Below are 15948 nucleotides of genomic sequence, written 5' to 3' on the forward strand. Positions count from 1 at the left end.
GAAGCTCTATGCCTACAACACAATTATTTACTTAAAAGCTAAGAAATCCAACATGCAAAACACATTAGATAAAATTCACCTTTCACTCAGATTCAAGATTATTAAATAAGTCCTTGAAATATGAGGTACTCCATTCAAATGGCTCCATTAATGATCTTCCCCTTGGCTTGTGTGGCAGGTATAGCCCTCTCTCTTGCTATTAGATACTTAAGGATATATGTTGCCACCAACTATCCTGATCTAGTTATATTGAACTATAGAGGTGCCTTTGATAAAGTCCAAAATCTTCTCAACCACTGGAAGCTATTATGCCTTTTTGTCATCAAGAGAAGTGTAATACATCAATTCTACCACTTTTTATGTGTTTTTATTTTTTAATGGTCCCATTAAAATCCTCAAGAAATACTTTAATCAGGTTGATATATTGATTTGTAACTTTATCTGGAAGTGTACAGCTTCATTGTTTACAAGTGGATAGAGAGCATGGGGGTGTTAGCTTGCTACGTCTATGTTATCTGGCTGTCTTAATGGCTACTTTATCTCATTTTAATTATTCCATTGATTACCAAAGTATTCGACATTCATCTCTTTTATATAATGACTTAGGAGTCAAGAATACATGTATAATTATTCTGAGATATTTAAACAGCTCAAAAGAACTAAGTATGCATTAAACTACGAGTGTATTTTTCGTAAACAAGGCTCATTCAAGTTATAAAATCAGGAAAATAAATGAATAATATGGGATTCATAAGTATATTTAATTTCAAACTCAGTGCTTCTTGGAAGTCTTAGTAACAACTGGTGAGATCCAATAGTAAAAACAGTAAAGGGCTCTGATTCTGCTTATTATAGATTGAACACTCACAAGTGCTGGATGGAATGCGGAACCAATCAAACATTCACCCCAGTCACATATCTGGGATTAATCCATCAATTATTTTACTCACTTCACCACCCCAGTTTGGACCCTGCCATATGCAAATCTGGGGGTGAATGTTTGATTTGGTCCACATTCCGTCCATTATCTGTTCTTTTTGCATTTGTCGCTGTGAGTGAGAAGGGTGTGCCCAGACTTGGGTCCCGTGCTTGCTATGCCACCAGATTCAAAACAGCCTGGCTGAGGAGGGGTGATAGCCCGAAACTGTTCCCAGGATACTTCTTTCTGGTCAAGGGGGACCTAGTCTGCCAGTTCGGACTGGACTGTTTGAATGAGGAACAGAGTCAAGACTGATTTGCATACAGTTGGGTCCATACTGGCACGGCATAGCAAGAAAATAAATTAATAGATTAAACCCAGATCTGTGACTGGCGGTGAATGTTTGATTTGTTCTACATTCCACCCATCCACCCATCATCTTTTTTTTTCGTATTTGCTGTCCTGAGTGGGAAGAGTATGCTTGCTATGCCACCGGATTCAAACTAGCCTGGCTAAAGAGGGTTTAGATCCCAGGTCCCAGGATGCTTGTTTCTGGTCCAGAGGGGACCTGGTCTGACAGTCCGTACCACGGGAGACAGCGTCAAGACTGATTTGCATACAGCTAGCTCCAAACTGGAATGGCATTGCAAGCAAAAAAACTGATGGATTTAAGCCAGATCTGTGAATGGGGGTGAATGTTTAATTTGTTCCAAATTTCTTCTATCATCTGTTCTTTTTATATTATAGATTTAAACTATTCTTTAACAGTTTCTGATTTTAGTAGATTAGAAGTCTAACACCATTTTAGAAATGCTGTTTATGCTTCATCTTGGAGGTGTTGAGAGCAGATGTAGATACTTGTGTGACAATGAACAAAGTTCACTCCTCTCCTGCCTTCTTGGGAGCTGGTATGGATGCGTGTATCACAGCAAAGAAATGTCAATTCTCTCCCATCAGTTTGATAGGAAACTGGTATTAGATTTACAATGCATGAATGGGGTGTGATCTCCTGATACAGTTCTATGTTGCTTAGAGATTCCAATTAAGACAGATGGAATTTTTCTCAAGATGAAGGCTCTATTATTATTCAAAAGGTATTGACAAGTGTTTTCCATCTTCTGTTGTCTTAGATGTCAGGAAAATGAGATGGCAACTTGGCAATGCATTGCAGCTTACCCTTGCCTTTCCTCATTCTGAAATCTTCTGTTTTCTGACTTAAATTTTAGACTGAATTGGAATTTATTTCTATGCCCATACTTTATTTTTTGGATATCAGAAATAATACTCTTATTTCAGTTCTGGAGTCTACGTTTATTTTTGTTTCTCTTTCTGTTGCTTGCTCACTTACAGTACAACGTTGGAAGTCTTCTGATATTCTGCACTTGGTACAATGGCAGGTAAAAATGAACCAAGTGAGATTTTATTTAACTAATTTATGCAAAAAGGAACTATCAAGAGGCTATATTTAAAAATGTTTGGCAAAAGATTGTTTTTAACACTTCAATCAATTGCTGGGCAAATGTAATAAATTGTAAAACTTGTTGCAAATATATAAATATATATATATATATATATATATATATATATATATATATATATATACATATATATATATATATAAATGTATATATATATATATGTATATATATATATATATATATATATATAAATGTATATATATATATATGTATATATATATATATATATATATATTTATATATATACTGTATGATGTTCACAATAAGTCATACACATATACATATAAAAAAAGAATAATATGTGAGATGGGTGGGCGGACAACTCCAGATTTAATAACCCCAAAAGTGATTATATTAGCCTAAGCTCAAACCGCTAATAGCTATGGCACAGAGCAGAAAGGCTTAACTTAGGGCAGCATGTAATGTAGGTAGTTTTCCAGTATCAAAACAGTAATAAAGTCAAAACAACAAACAATAAAAATTTCAAGCTGAATTACAAAAATACAATTTTATTCAACATTATCAAATGAGGAAAAATTGAGTTATACGTTTTCACAGTTTTAAGTGACAATAGAGCTGAAAACCACTAGGTGGCAAGCATAGTCTATGGTCATGGTGGACCTGCACCTAGGGGAGCTTTGAGGCTGACAGCAATGAACCCCAGTGTTGGAAACACCAAGCAGGACAGACTGGTCAAGGGTTTTATCATCAGACTTAGGCCCTCATTACAACCCTGATGGTCAAAGACCGCCAGGGTTGTTTTGGCGATTGTACTGCCAACAAGCTGGCGGTGCAAATTGCCATATTTTGACCGCGGCGGTAGTGCTGCGGTCACAGCGCCGGGACCGGTGGTTTCCCGTCATCGTTGTCCCGCCGGTTTTAATCCACCAGGGCAGCGCTGCTTGCAGCCCTGCCCTGGGGATCATGACTCCCCTTCCCGCCAGCCTGTCCATGGCGGTAGAGACTGCCATGGAAAGGCTGGCGGGAAGGGGAGTCGCGGGGCCTAGGCATGGGCAGTGCAGGGGCCCCCAGGTACAGCCCCACCCTGGTGCAATGGGTGCAGCTGCACTCGTCGCACGGCCGCAACACCGTTGGCTTTATTAGGAGCCGGCTCCAATGTTACGCCCGACATCCCCACTGGGCCGGCGGGCGGAAACTCTGTTTCCGCCCGCCGGCCCAGCGGGGATGTTGTAATGCGGCTGGTGGGTTTGTGGCCGCATAGGCTGCCGCTCGGCGGCCCAACCTTGGCGGTCGGCTTCTGCCGCCCACCAAAGTTGTAATGAGGGCCTTAGTCTGCAAAATAAAAGTAAAAATCTCTCAGTGGGTCAAGGCAGCAGGCTGTATTTGGGAAGGTATATCTATGAAACAAGAGCTGCCTTTAAATCAATTGAGACCTGGGCCATTCATAGTTACTCTAAAGAAACAATGGTTCTGATTGGTATCATTCATAAGCAGTTTTTTTTCAGCACTCAGTGAAATCTCTGTCTACATTTAACGTTGAAAATCATTTAGCAAAATATGACCAACACTCGGGTATCATAGCTTGGGATACAACTTTATTTACACTTATAAATCAAAATATATTACAAAAAATATTTTCAAACATTTGTATGTGTGCCCCCAGTGATTAAGCAGAAAGTAATAAAACTTAGTGAGAAGAGAGTGACAATATTGAGAAGCCTTGTGTACTTAAAGCAAACACTTTCATATAATATACCATGATGGTCCAACTGTGGTAGGAAGGATTTTTTGTTGTTCAGCAGTCAAAAAAATGTTGACCCTCTTGTGGGTATCAGGTTCTCATCAGGACAGCAGGATAAAGGGACATCTGTAACTGCTTAATCCAGGGATTATAGTATGTCTTGTGCAATCTCATATTTTGCCTATATTAGAAAAGAGGGAAAGGTACCTGAAGGGCCAGACCTGTGTGCCAAATAAGCTGGTCCGGATGTGTTACCATTAGGTGTATTTCATACCTCAGGCAGTCTTAACCACATGTCCAAGGTACCACAAAAATGGCTGTTTTAGAGTTACAGTTTGAATGTCCATTTGATTTTAGCTTTATACTTCAGTACGCAAAAACTGTAACATTTTCAGTGTATTGAAACATGCTACAATTACCGCATTTACATAGTGGACAAAGATCCTTCTGTGATCCAAACTTCTATAATTGTTGCTTGAGTAGGTGTTGCAGTTCGATTAAGGTGGAAAATCTCTGCCACAGATCTCTTTAACGCTTTGTCAAATGACAAAGTGTTTTTTACATGCTGGTCATTTGTAAATATGGCAACTGTGTTTCACTACATTATTGGGTTTTTGACCCCTTGTTTAGTACGTTGAGATAAAAACATTCCTATCTTCATTATGCTCAGGTGAAAATTAAAGTAAGCTGGTGCAATTTGTGTGTTTCCATAGTTTTGCTTTAATTTTGAGAGCATGCTGCTCACACTGAGTGGGAAGTTAAGTTTACGTAACTTTATGAATAATATCTGATCCAGCTTGAGCTAGCCAAGTGCTCAGAGCTACCTATTTAACACTCCTTGGTCTGATTATTTAAGTGGTGATGCCAATTCCTCTATTAGGGAGTTTGTGTTCTCTGTGCTTTTCTTTATGTAGCTCATACAGTCCCTATCCCCAGAGATGTGCAGTATGCATTGAAAAGGGAGACTGAGTTGGCCCATCAAAGGGGGTGGAGAAGTAAAATGCATTCATTGCAATTCATTAGTAATTCAAAATGTAGTTTAGGAAATTAGGAATAGGGTTTAGGTTTAGGATATAAAATTAGGAATTGGGCAATAGGTTTTTTCATTGAGAAAAGTACAATGCTACTGCGTCTGCCTGACAAAATATATTTTTTCAAGATTAACTGTACCACTTTTTTTTAATCTTCTTTAATTCTTATATCAGCACTCAAAGGCAAGGGGATATTAGAGGAGCAGGGCAAAGGGGCTGCCACCACCAGAGCTGCGCCAGATGGAACCCCCATTGAAGCATCTTCCCCAGCCTAGGTACCCACCAATGACTACACCACACACAGAGCTCTACTTCACACGTCTTTATTCTTCTGTGTGTACCTGTTAACTCCAGCATTCTAAACCAAGGGCCTCATTTTCAAGGCCCTAGTGGCACACTGCGCCACAAGAGCACCATTTTACTGATGGTGGCACAGTGTGCCGGCCCATATTTACAAGGCCAAGCAAAGCCACCTTGCACAGCTTTTAATGACCTTGTAAATATGGACCCCTTTTATGCATAACGCTACGTGAAAGGGGCATTCCATGGGTGTTATTATGGGTGTTCCCACGCAATACTATGAAATCGGATGGAATCTGATGCATTCCCAGATTTGCAAGTCTGGGAATGAGTCAGATTCCTATGCTACCTCAAGGGTGTCATTAAAGTGGCACAATAGGGAGAAATAACATTATTTCTCCTGTTTTTTCCTCATTCTATGAGTGCTGCATTCTGCAGTACACATAGAAGGAAGAAACCACCATTAATGATTGTTTATGTGCAGGAAGGCGTCCCTTCTTGCACATAAACAATTATCCCTGCAATGCAGGCATCCTTGCATCATGGTGTAAGGGTGCCTGCATTGGTGCTAGGCAGCAATTTGTGCACCAGTGTAGGGGACAAGGACAGGAATTCCCGTATCTTACAAATACATCGCATTTCTGCCCTTTTGTTTTGACACAGGGCAGCACAGCAAAAAGGCTCACAATGCTGCCCTGTGCCAAAACTTAGTAAATAAGGCCCTACATTTTCAGTATATTCTGTTCTAGCAGTTATGTCACACTGATGCAGAGTTTGCTAGGAGCCTAAAAGGTTCTGTAATAAATCATACAAGACACCACATCTCCCCCTCTGTTAAATGAAAAATGACATTATTTTGTGAAATCATCAGACAGATATACATACAGAAACATGTACAGCTATGTATCTTCAGTCAATCTTCTTGGTGCTTTGATCAATTGAACCGGTCTGGTTACTGGAAGCTGTAAACTGTCATATTCAGTTTCAGAGATTGCTAAAGATAGTAGTGAATCATTAACAGTCATTGGTGGTCATTACAACCCTGGCGGACGGTGTTAAAGGTGCGGCAATACCGCATACATGCCGGCGGACAAAAAAAGGGAATTATGACCCTGCCGGAAACCGCCAACAAAGACAGCCACTTTAACACACCGCCCGCCACAGCGGTACAGACAAGCAGCGCGGCGGACACCGCCAACAGACAGCCGGAAGCCAATGTACCGTCCACAGTATTACAACCTACCAATCCGCCACCTTTTCCGGGGCGGATTCACCGTGGATAAAAGCACGGCAGAAACAGTTACTGCAATGGGAAAACGCTCACCTGAACACATCCCACGAGGCACGAGGACTCCATGGAGCCCGAAGTACACATTCTACCGGCCCTTGTATTCCTACTCATCTACCAAGACCAACGCCGGCACGGGCGAAGACAACGGTGAGTACTGCACCTACGACATAGGGGAGGGGGAGGCAAAAGTTAGGGACACACACACGAAACACCCCCACCCCCACCCTTGCATATTACAACACACACACCAATGCATGTACAAAAATCACAGTAACAACCCACAATCCCCCCGGAAGAATGCAAAGACAAAACAAAATCAGTTCAAACATTGTAATGTATCAATATACATGTCTGTCAAAAATATACAGATCTATAATAAAATCAGCCAGAAATATATACATTATGAGAAGTAGTGCAGATATGCACATATCAATGTCCGTGCACCACTAGTCCAAAAAAGCATGGGCGAGGCCCACAGTAGATACCTGTCCACAATCGGAGAGAACACTGCCGGGGCATCAGATAGAAATACTACAGGCAACTCAGGGGGAAGGGAAGGGGGGGCACCTCAGCCGGATGACTGCAAAGCCAGATCCACGACGGGGCTCCATGCCCATTGATGTATCCTGGGGAGTACAAAGCCACAGTCTCTCAAGTCTCTACAGTGGGTGGTTTGCCCACTGGACCATCCTGGGGAGTGCAAAGCCACAGTGTCTCAAGTCTCTACAGTGGGTGGGTTGTCCACTGGACCATCCTGGGGAGTGCAAAGCCACAGTCTCTCAAGTCTCTACAGTGGGTGGGTTGCCCACTGGACCATCCTGGGGAGTGCAAAGCCACAGTCTCTCAAGTCTCACAAGTGGGTGGTTTGCCCACTGGACCATCCTGGGGAGTGCAAAGCCACAGTCTCTCAAGTCTCTACAGTGGGTGGGTTGCCCACTAGACCATCCTGGGGAGAGCAAAGCCACAATTTCGCAAGTAGATAACAGCCGCTACTGGCTCTGGAGGGGGACTGGTGCCCAGACTGGATTAGTCTCCCCGTGAAAGTTCCTGTCCCGTCACTGTCCCAGCAGCACATGGGATAACGATGCTTGATGTGGCGTTCTTTTCATTCTTCCCCGGTGCATGCCCTGTTCAGCGGTGCTTTGCCATGGCGGTCCCTGGACTGTTCAGCTGTGCTTTGCCATGGCGGTCTCTGGACTGTTCAGCGGTGCTTTGCCAAGGCGGTCTCTGGACTGTTCAGCGGTGCTTTGCCATGGTGGTCTCTGGACTGTTCAGCGGTGCTTTGCCATGGAGGTCCCTGGACTGTTCAGCGGTGCTTTGCCATGGCGGTCTCTGGACTGTTCAGTGGTGCTTTGCCATGGCGGTCTCTGGACTGTTCAGCGGTGCTATGCCATGGCGGTCTATGGACTGTTCAGCGGTGCTTTGACATGGTGGTTCTGGACTGTTCAGCAGTGCTTTGCCATGGCGGTCTCTGGACTGTTCAGCGGTGCTTTGCCATGGTGGTCTCTGGACTGTTCAGCGGTGCTTTGCCATGGCGGTCTCTGGACTGTTCAGCGGTGCTTTGCCATGGCGGTCTCTGGAACGGGCATTGGTGTGTGGCATGACGTTCCTTGGACTGGGCATTGGTGTGTGGCATGACGTTCCCTGGACTGGGCATTGGTGTGTGGCATGATGTTCCCTCATAGCCCAGCGGGGCTGTGGCAGCCGGGGCCCTCCTGGGCACTGACTCAGGCGGTGGCGGTGGTTTCCTGACCAGTGACGATACTTGGGCCCTCCTGGTCACTGACTCAGCGGTGGTCTCCTGACCAGTGACGATACTTGGGGCCTCCTGGGCACTGACTCCGGCGGTGGCGGTGGTCTCCTGACCAGTGACGATACTTGGGCCTCCTGGGCACTGACTCCGGCGGTGGCGGTGGTCTCCTGACCAGTGACGATACTTGGGCCCTCCTGGGCACTGACTTCGGCGGTGGTCTCCTGACCAGTGATGATACTTGGGACCTCCTGGGCACTGACTCCGGCGGTGGCGGTGGTCTCCTACCAGTGACAATACTTGGGCCCTCCTGGGCACTGACTCCGGCGGTGGCGGTGGTCTCCTGACCGGTGACGATACCTGAGCCCTCCTGGGCACTGACTCTGGTGGTGGTCTCCAGACCAGTGACAATACTTGGGCCCTCCTGGGCAATGACTCTGGCGGTGGTCTCCGGACCAGTGACAACGGTGCTGGCGGTGGCATCTCGACTGCCGGGAAGGATGCCGCCCTTCTCTGCCGTGATACTCACAACAGGCTGTGCAGACTTCCTCTGGCCCTTCCCCTCCTTTGGAGGAGTCACAGCTGACTCTGCAATCCCCTTGGGACCCCTGTGAGTTGTTTTCCCTCCAGAAGTCTTCATAGGGTCCCGTCGGCCACTTTCCAATTTCGAAGCCTTTACAGGGGGTGGGCTGCCAGTGCCTTGGCTCCGGGTCATACTGCCTGCCCTGGTGGCCGGTGCACTCCACACACCTTGAAGAGGCACCACTGGTATTGGAGGCTTTTTGGCTGAGGTGCTACGACGGGACTGATGAATTGGAGGGGGGGTGGGGGCAAAAAGGTCAACTTTACAGAGCGACAGTTTCTGACGAACACTGGGATGGGTAGTTTGAGGGGGCCTGGGAGTGGAGGAAGAGGAGGTGGTTGTAGGAGGTGTCACTTTAGGTGTTTTGGGTGCAGGTGCAGGTACTGGAGGCTGTCGTGAGGTGGATGGATGTTGGGTGTGTGGGTGCTCGCGTTTGTGTACTTTTGGAGGGGGCGTCAGACACACTGGGAGAGGATACAGGGGACCTGTAAATGGTAGTGGAGGTGGTGAGTGCAGGTGAGCGGGAAGTGGTGCTGGGTGTTCTGTTGCGAGTCCTGGTGTCTGTAGATGTAGTGCATGCAGGTGAGAGTGTAGATGAGACTGGGAGGGGGGAGGGAGAAGAGGAGGAGTGCGACACAGTGGAGGCAGTGGATGTTGCTGTGTCTGTGTGTGTGTGATGCTTCCGTGAGTGCCTGTGGGTTGTGTGGTGCCTATGTTTGCCTGAGCTTCCCTTGTGTGTTGACTTGTGTGCATGCTGGTCTGTAGGTGTGCTTGGGATGGGCTGGGGTACAGGGGATTGGGTCTGGGTGGAGGAGGTTGGAGGGGGGAGGCTAGACACAGGGACAATGGCTGCCATCAGTGCTGAGGCCAGAGATTGCAGGGTTCGCTGAAGGGCAGCCTGACCAGAATGAATGCCCTCCAGGAATGCATTACCGTTTTCCAACTCTCTTTCTACACCCTGGATGGCATTCACAATGGTAGACTGCCCAACAGTGAGTGACCTGAGGAGGTCAATGGCCTCCTCACTGAGGGCAGCAGGGGTGACTGGGGCAGGGCCTGAGGTGCCTGGGGCGAAGGTGATGCCCACCCTCCTGGGTGAGCGGGCACGGGGCGAACGCTGAGGGGCTGCTGGGAGGGCGGTGCTGGTAGGGGAGGTGGCGGTTGTACCTGTAGAAGTGGGGTGCGCAGATGGTGCCGCCACCACAAGGGAGCTCACATCGGCGGACGAGTCCATGTCGCTGCTTGGTGATCCGGTGGCCGACGTGAAGCTCCCCTCGCCCTCCGTCCCACTGGTGCATTCTGAGTCCGTGGTGTGGCCCTCCATGGCCATGTGGGATGCAGCTCCCTCGTGCTCCGGTGCCACTGTACCTCCGCCTGATGATGCTGATGCACAAAAGAACAGCGAAAGCACAAAAAGGGGGGGGGGGAAGACAGAAGAAGAACAGGTTGAGTGCATGGCATACCGCTACCGTTGGCGAACAAGACAGACACAGCAGCCCCCTGCACTAGGCCGTGCTCCTGGCCTCTGCAGATGCAATTCCTGGGATCTGGCCTACATGGCTATGGTGGACATCTGCACACATGGATGCCACAGGGGCATATATACCTGTACTTGGCACTCTACTGCGGTGGTGTAGAGTGCCACATGGGCTGCATTATAGAGGGGCCTAGTCTACGTATTTCTGGCTGGCCTAGGTACACCCACAGGCCTCCTCCCCCACCCAGACCCCTCCACTGCACGCAAAGTCCGCAGAATGAGGCTCTACTCACCCCCTTGTGTCTACTGTGATGCCCTCAAGCGCCCATCCAACTCAGGGTAGGCCACTGGCAGGATCCGGAACATCAGGGGGGTTATGGTGCGACAGGCACCCCTCCCACATTGGGAGGCCATCCCCAGCTGAGCCTCCACCGTCTTCTTGCTGCAGCGGCGAATGTCCTCCCATCTTTTCCGGCAGTGGGTGCCCCGTCTCTGGTGGGCCCCCAGGGTCCGGACGTCCTTGGCGATGGCACGCCAAATGTCCCTCTTCTGGTGGGCGCTGACCTACATGACATGCAAAAGGGAAGACGAAAAGTCATTACCAACTGCACCGTCGATGTGAGTGGCCCCCCTCCCTACTCTAGCCATGTGGCCCATTCATTCACATGCATTAATGTTCCCTGAACTCTGCCCCCTTCCCTCTTACAACCAGCCCTCTCCACACAGGCCTAGCCCACACAACGTGCTCCCTGTGTACTAACCTGTTGATCTGGAGGACCGTAGAGTAGCGTGTACTGGGGGAGGACCCCATCTACCAGTTTCTCCAACTCCTGAGCAGTGAAGGCAGGGGCCCTTTCCCCAGACGCAGCAGCCATTGTCTCTTCCAAACCGAGGTCACAGCAGCACTTGCAGTGTAGGTCCTCTCCTGTCGAAGATAAGGTATCTAGTGATTGAACAGATAGAAAATGGCGGTGACCTCCGCGGCGGTGACGTCCGCGGCGGTGCGTATCATCACCGCCGGCGCACCTGTTCATTGGCTCCTGGGACCCATAGGGTCCTATGGTAACCAATGCAGCATTGTGCCGCGGTCTACGACCGCCTACCGCGACGGTGTGCAACGCCAGCGCAGTTACCCCACAATCCCATTGTCCCAGTTTAGAGGTCAGGCAGCCGCCATTTCAGGGGCCCACATGGCTTCATTTACTTCTGTGTCACACATAGCTAGGCCTACACTCAACACACATACAGGAAGGGTTTTGTGTTTGGTGTAGTCTTCTGTGTAACTGTGGGTACATACCTGGAAAAAAAATTACTTTATCGTCGCTGTTGTCCTTCGTAGGCGCCATCAGCTGGGACATTTGAGAAGATGGCGGAATCCTCCGGTGTACCGACCGCTGGTGGACCTGTTGACAATGGAAGAGCGACATGTAATCGTCACCTACAGGTTTGACCGTGCCACAATCCAGGAACTATGTACCAAGTTGGAGCCAGACCTGATGTCACCAATCCGCCATCCCACTGGAATCGCCCCTGACGTGCAGGTGCTGTCAGTGCTCCATTTCCTTGCAAGTGGGTCTTTTCAGACAACAGTGGCCATGGCATCAGGGATGTCCCAGCCTATGTTTTCCAACGTCTTGTCCAGAGTGTTGTCTGCCCTGCTGAAACACGTAAGGAGATACATCATTTTCCCTGAGGTGGAAGATTTGGCTACAGTTAAAGGTGACTTCTATGCCCTTGGACATATCCCCAACGTCATAGGTGCCATTGATGGGACCCATGTAGCTCTGGTCCCCCCCCACAGGAGTGAACAGGTGTACAGGAACAGGAAGATTTATCATTCCATGAATGTACAGATGGTCTGTTTTGCAGACCAGTACATCTCCCAGGTTAATGCTATGTTCCCTGGCTCAGTGCATGACGCCTACATCCTGCGGAATAGCAGCATCCCGATATGATGGGTCAACTCCAGAGGCACCGTGTGTGGCTATTAGGGGACTCTGGTTACCCCAACCTGTCCTGGCTATTGACCCCAGTGAGGAATCCCAGGACCAGGGCAGAGGAACGCTACAATGAGGCCCATGGGTGGACTAGGAGGGTGATCGAACGCACCTTCGGTCTCCTTAAGGCCAGGTTCAGGTGCCTCCATATGACCGGTGGTTCCCTATTCTACTCACCGAAGAAGGTGTGCCAGATCATTATCGCCTGCTCGATGCTTCATAATTTGGCTTTGCGACACCAGGTGCCTTTTCTGCAGGAGGATGGTCCAGATGACGGTGTTGTGCCAGCTGTGGAGCCTGTGGAGCCTGTGGACAGTGATGAGGAGGAAGCTGAGGAAGAAGACAACAACAACAGGGAGTCAGTCATACAGCAATATTTCCAGTGACACACAGGTGAGAACATTTTCAGTTTTACCATTACATTCACTGTCACACGTCCTCCTCTATCCTGTGTGTTATTTCATGGGATTATTTGGTAATTGAGTTGTTTCTTTCCATTACGGTTTCACAAGTATGGTTACCAATGTGTGTCATCTACTTGCATCTTTCAAGGACTTGTGATGTGTGACATTGGTATGTTGCCTTTACATCTCACAACGCATTTTGACACTGTCATAGATATTACATTTTAACAAATCATAGACTGACTCCAGATTGTTTTGTGTTTCAAGGGTGTTTATTGAAGTGCTCAAAAATGGGAGGGGTTGGTAAAATGGGGATGGGTGATGGCGTAGGAATGTCCATGGCAGAGTCCAGTCTATTAGTTTCACAGGTGCACTGCCCATATGGGCATAGGATGTGGAGCTGGGACAGTTCAAGTATGGACAGAGTAACAAAGTGGGACAGTGGGGGGACAATCAGGGTGGTCTCATTTCCTGGAGGGGGTCTTGCCATCTTGCTCTGTCCTGTTCCTGGCTCTCAGGGACCGCTTGCGTGGTGGTTGTCCATCTGCAGGGGGTGGGGTGCTGGTGTGGTGGTCTTGTGGCGGGGCGTCCTGTCCACTAGCGCCGCCGGAGGTGGTGGGCAGTTCATTGTCCTGGCTAGTGTCAGGGGCCCCTTGGAGTGCCACGGTGTCCCTCAAGGTCTGCTGTATGTCCTTCAGCACCCCTACGATGGTGCCCAAGGCGGAGCTTATAGTCCTGAGCTCCTCCCTGAACCCCAAATACTGGTCCTCCTGCAGGCGCTGGGTCTCCTGAAACTTGACCAGGACCGTCGCCATAGTCTCCTGGGAGTGGTGGTATGCTCCCATGATGGAGGATAGGGCCTCGTGGAGAGTGGGTTCCCTTGGCCTGTCCGCCCCCTGTCGCACAGCAGCCCTCCCAGCTCCCCTGTGTTCCTGTTCCTCCGTCCCCTGGACTGTGTGCCCACTACCACTGCCCTCAGGTCCCTGTTGTTGTTGGGGTGGTGGGTTACCCTGGGTTCCCTGTAGTGGTGGACACACCGCTGATTGACCTGTCCTGGGTACGGAGGTTTGGGCCCACTGGGTGGGTGCTGTGCTGGTGTTACCAGAGGGTGGAAGGTCAGTGTTGGGCTGTGCCTGTGCAAGGGGAACCGACAGTCTTCTGTGGGTGGAGTGGTGTTGTCTGGACCCTCTGGTGTGGTGACGGTCCTTCGTGATCCTGCAGGGGCATAAGAGCATGATTATTGCATGTGTGTGTGTGATGGTGTGCAATGGGTGGGTGTGCGTGTACCCCAGTGCAAGCATTAATGTGTGGGGGCTTGTGTAATGATGGTTAGGGGGTTGTTCTGGGTATGTGCAGTGGGCATGCTTAGGTGATGGGTGTCCATGCTTACTTGTGTCATGCAGGGCTTGGTGTTGGGATGTGCAGTTTGTGTTATTAGTACATTAGTGAGGAGTTGTAGTGATAGGGGAGGGTGTGAGGATGGGGGTGTGTGATAGCATGCAGGTAGGGTGGGGGATATGATAGTTAAGATTTGACTTACCAGTGTCCCATCCTCCACTGACTCCTCCGAGGCCCTCAGGATGCATGATGGTCAAGACTTGCTCCTCCCATGTTGTTAGTTGTGGGGGAGGAGGTGGGGGTCCGCCGCCAGTCCGCTGGACCGCGATGTTGTTCCTGGAGACCATTGAACGCACCTTCCCCCGTAGGTCGTTCCACCTCTTCCTGATATCCTCCCGATTTCTTGGGTGCTGTCCCACAGCGTTGACCCTGTCCACTATTCTTCGCCATAGCTCCATCTTCCTGGCTATGGATGTGTGCTGCACCTGTGAGCCAAATAGCTGTGGCTCTACCCGGACAATTTCCTCCACCATGACCCGGAGCTCCTCCTCAGAAAAGCGGGGGTGTCTTTGGCGTGCCATGGGGTGGTGTGTGTGATGTGTGGGGCGGTGTGAATGTTGATGTGTGTGGTGATGTGTAGTGGTGTGTGGTGTTTTGTTCGGGATGTTGTGTGGGTGATGGTGTTGTGTGCCTCTGTATGGTGGGGTTGTCTTTGCTTCTCTGTCTCTCTGGCCTTCGTCTAAATTTCTGGTCGTAGGGGTTTGTGGGTGATGTGGGTGTGTGTTTTATATTGGATTGGGTGTGTGGGAGTGTTGTTTGTATGTGTATCAGGTGTGTATATTTTGAATTGTCCAATGTGGCGGTGTTTTGGAGATGTGTGTGCATTCTGAGCGCGGCGGTGTGTACCGCCAATGGAATACGGTGTTTGAAAGACCGCCGCGTGGATTCGTGGGTCGTAATAGCATGGGCGTGTTTCTATTGGCGGGGAGGTGGAGGATTTGTTTTCGCCAGTTTATCACTGACTCTTGGTGTGGCGGAGTTGTGTGGGTGTCTGAATTTTGTCAGATTCCGAGATGTGTGTCATAATAGCTGTGGCGGAATTCCACAGGCGCGGCAGTGTATTGGCGGTCTTCTGCATGGCGGTAAGTGTCTTTTACCGCCAATGTTGTAATGACCCCATTGAGTTTTCACAGTCAATCTTTCTTTCCATTTTGAGTTGAAGACTGATGAAACACAGGCCTAAAGTGAGAAGAGTCTCAGGTAATAGACTTTCCAGGGCGCTGGGCAGTCACCATGTGTCCTTTGGTAGACACTAATTGAAAATGTACAGCAAAACAAGGAGCGTCAGATTTTCTTATACGCATCTGTTGAGCAATCACCAAATCTCCTTTTCTGAATGAGATGTCTTTTGCATGTCATCTCTTGTCTGCATAAACATTCATTTTCTGTTTGTTATTCAAGTCCCTGGTAAAAATCATGTTTTCATTTTTATCTCTTTCAGTGGTCCTTTGAGGTAACTTGATTGTCATTGTTCTCCCAAACATCAAAGTGGCAGAACTTTCACCTGTGGTCGTGTGGAGTGTTGCAGGATAAGCTCATAGAGTAGAATTCAATACTGTTATCAAATTGAGCTTCTCAAAAAGTTGCATGTTGCATAGTGTGCCCATAAAACATTGGA

Source organism: Pleurodeles waltl, chromosome 11, assembly GCF_031143425.1.
Source record: "Pleurodeles waltl isolate 20211129_DDA chromosome 11, aPleWal1.hap1.20221129, whole genome shotgun sequence".
In the NCBI taxonomy this organism is placed as follows: Eukaryota; Metazoa; Chordata; class Amphibia; order Caudata; family Salamandridae; genus Pleurodeles; species Pleurodeles waltl.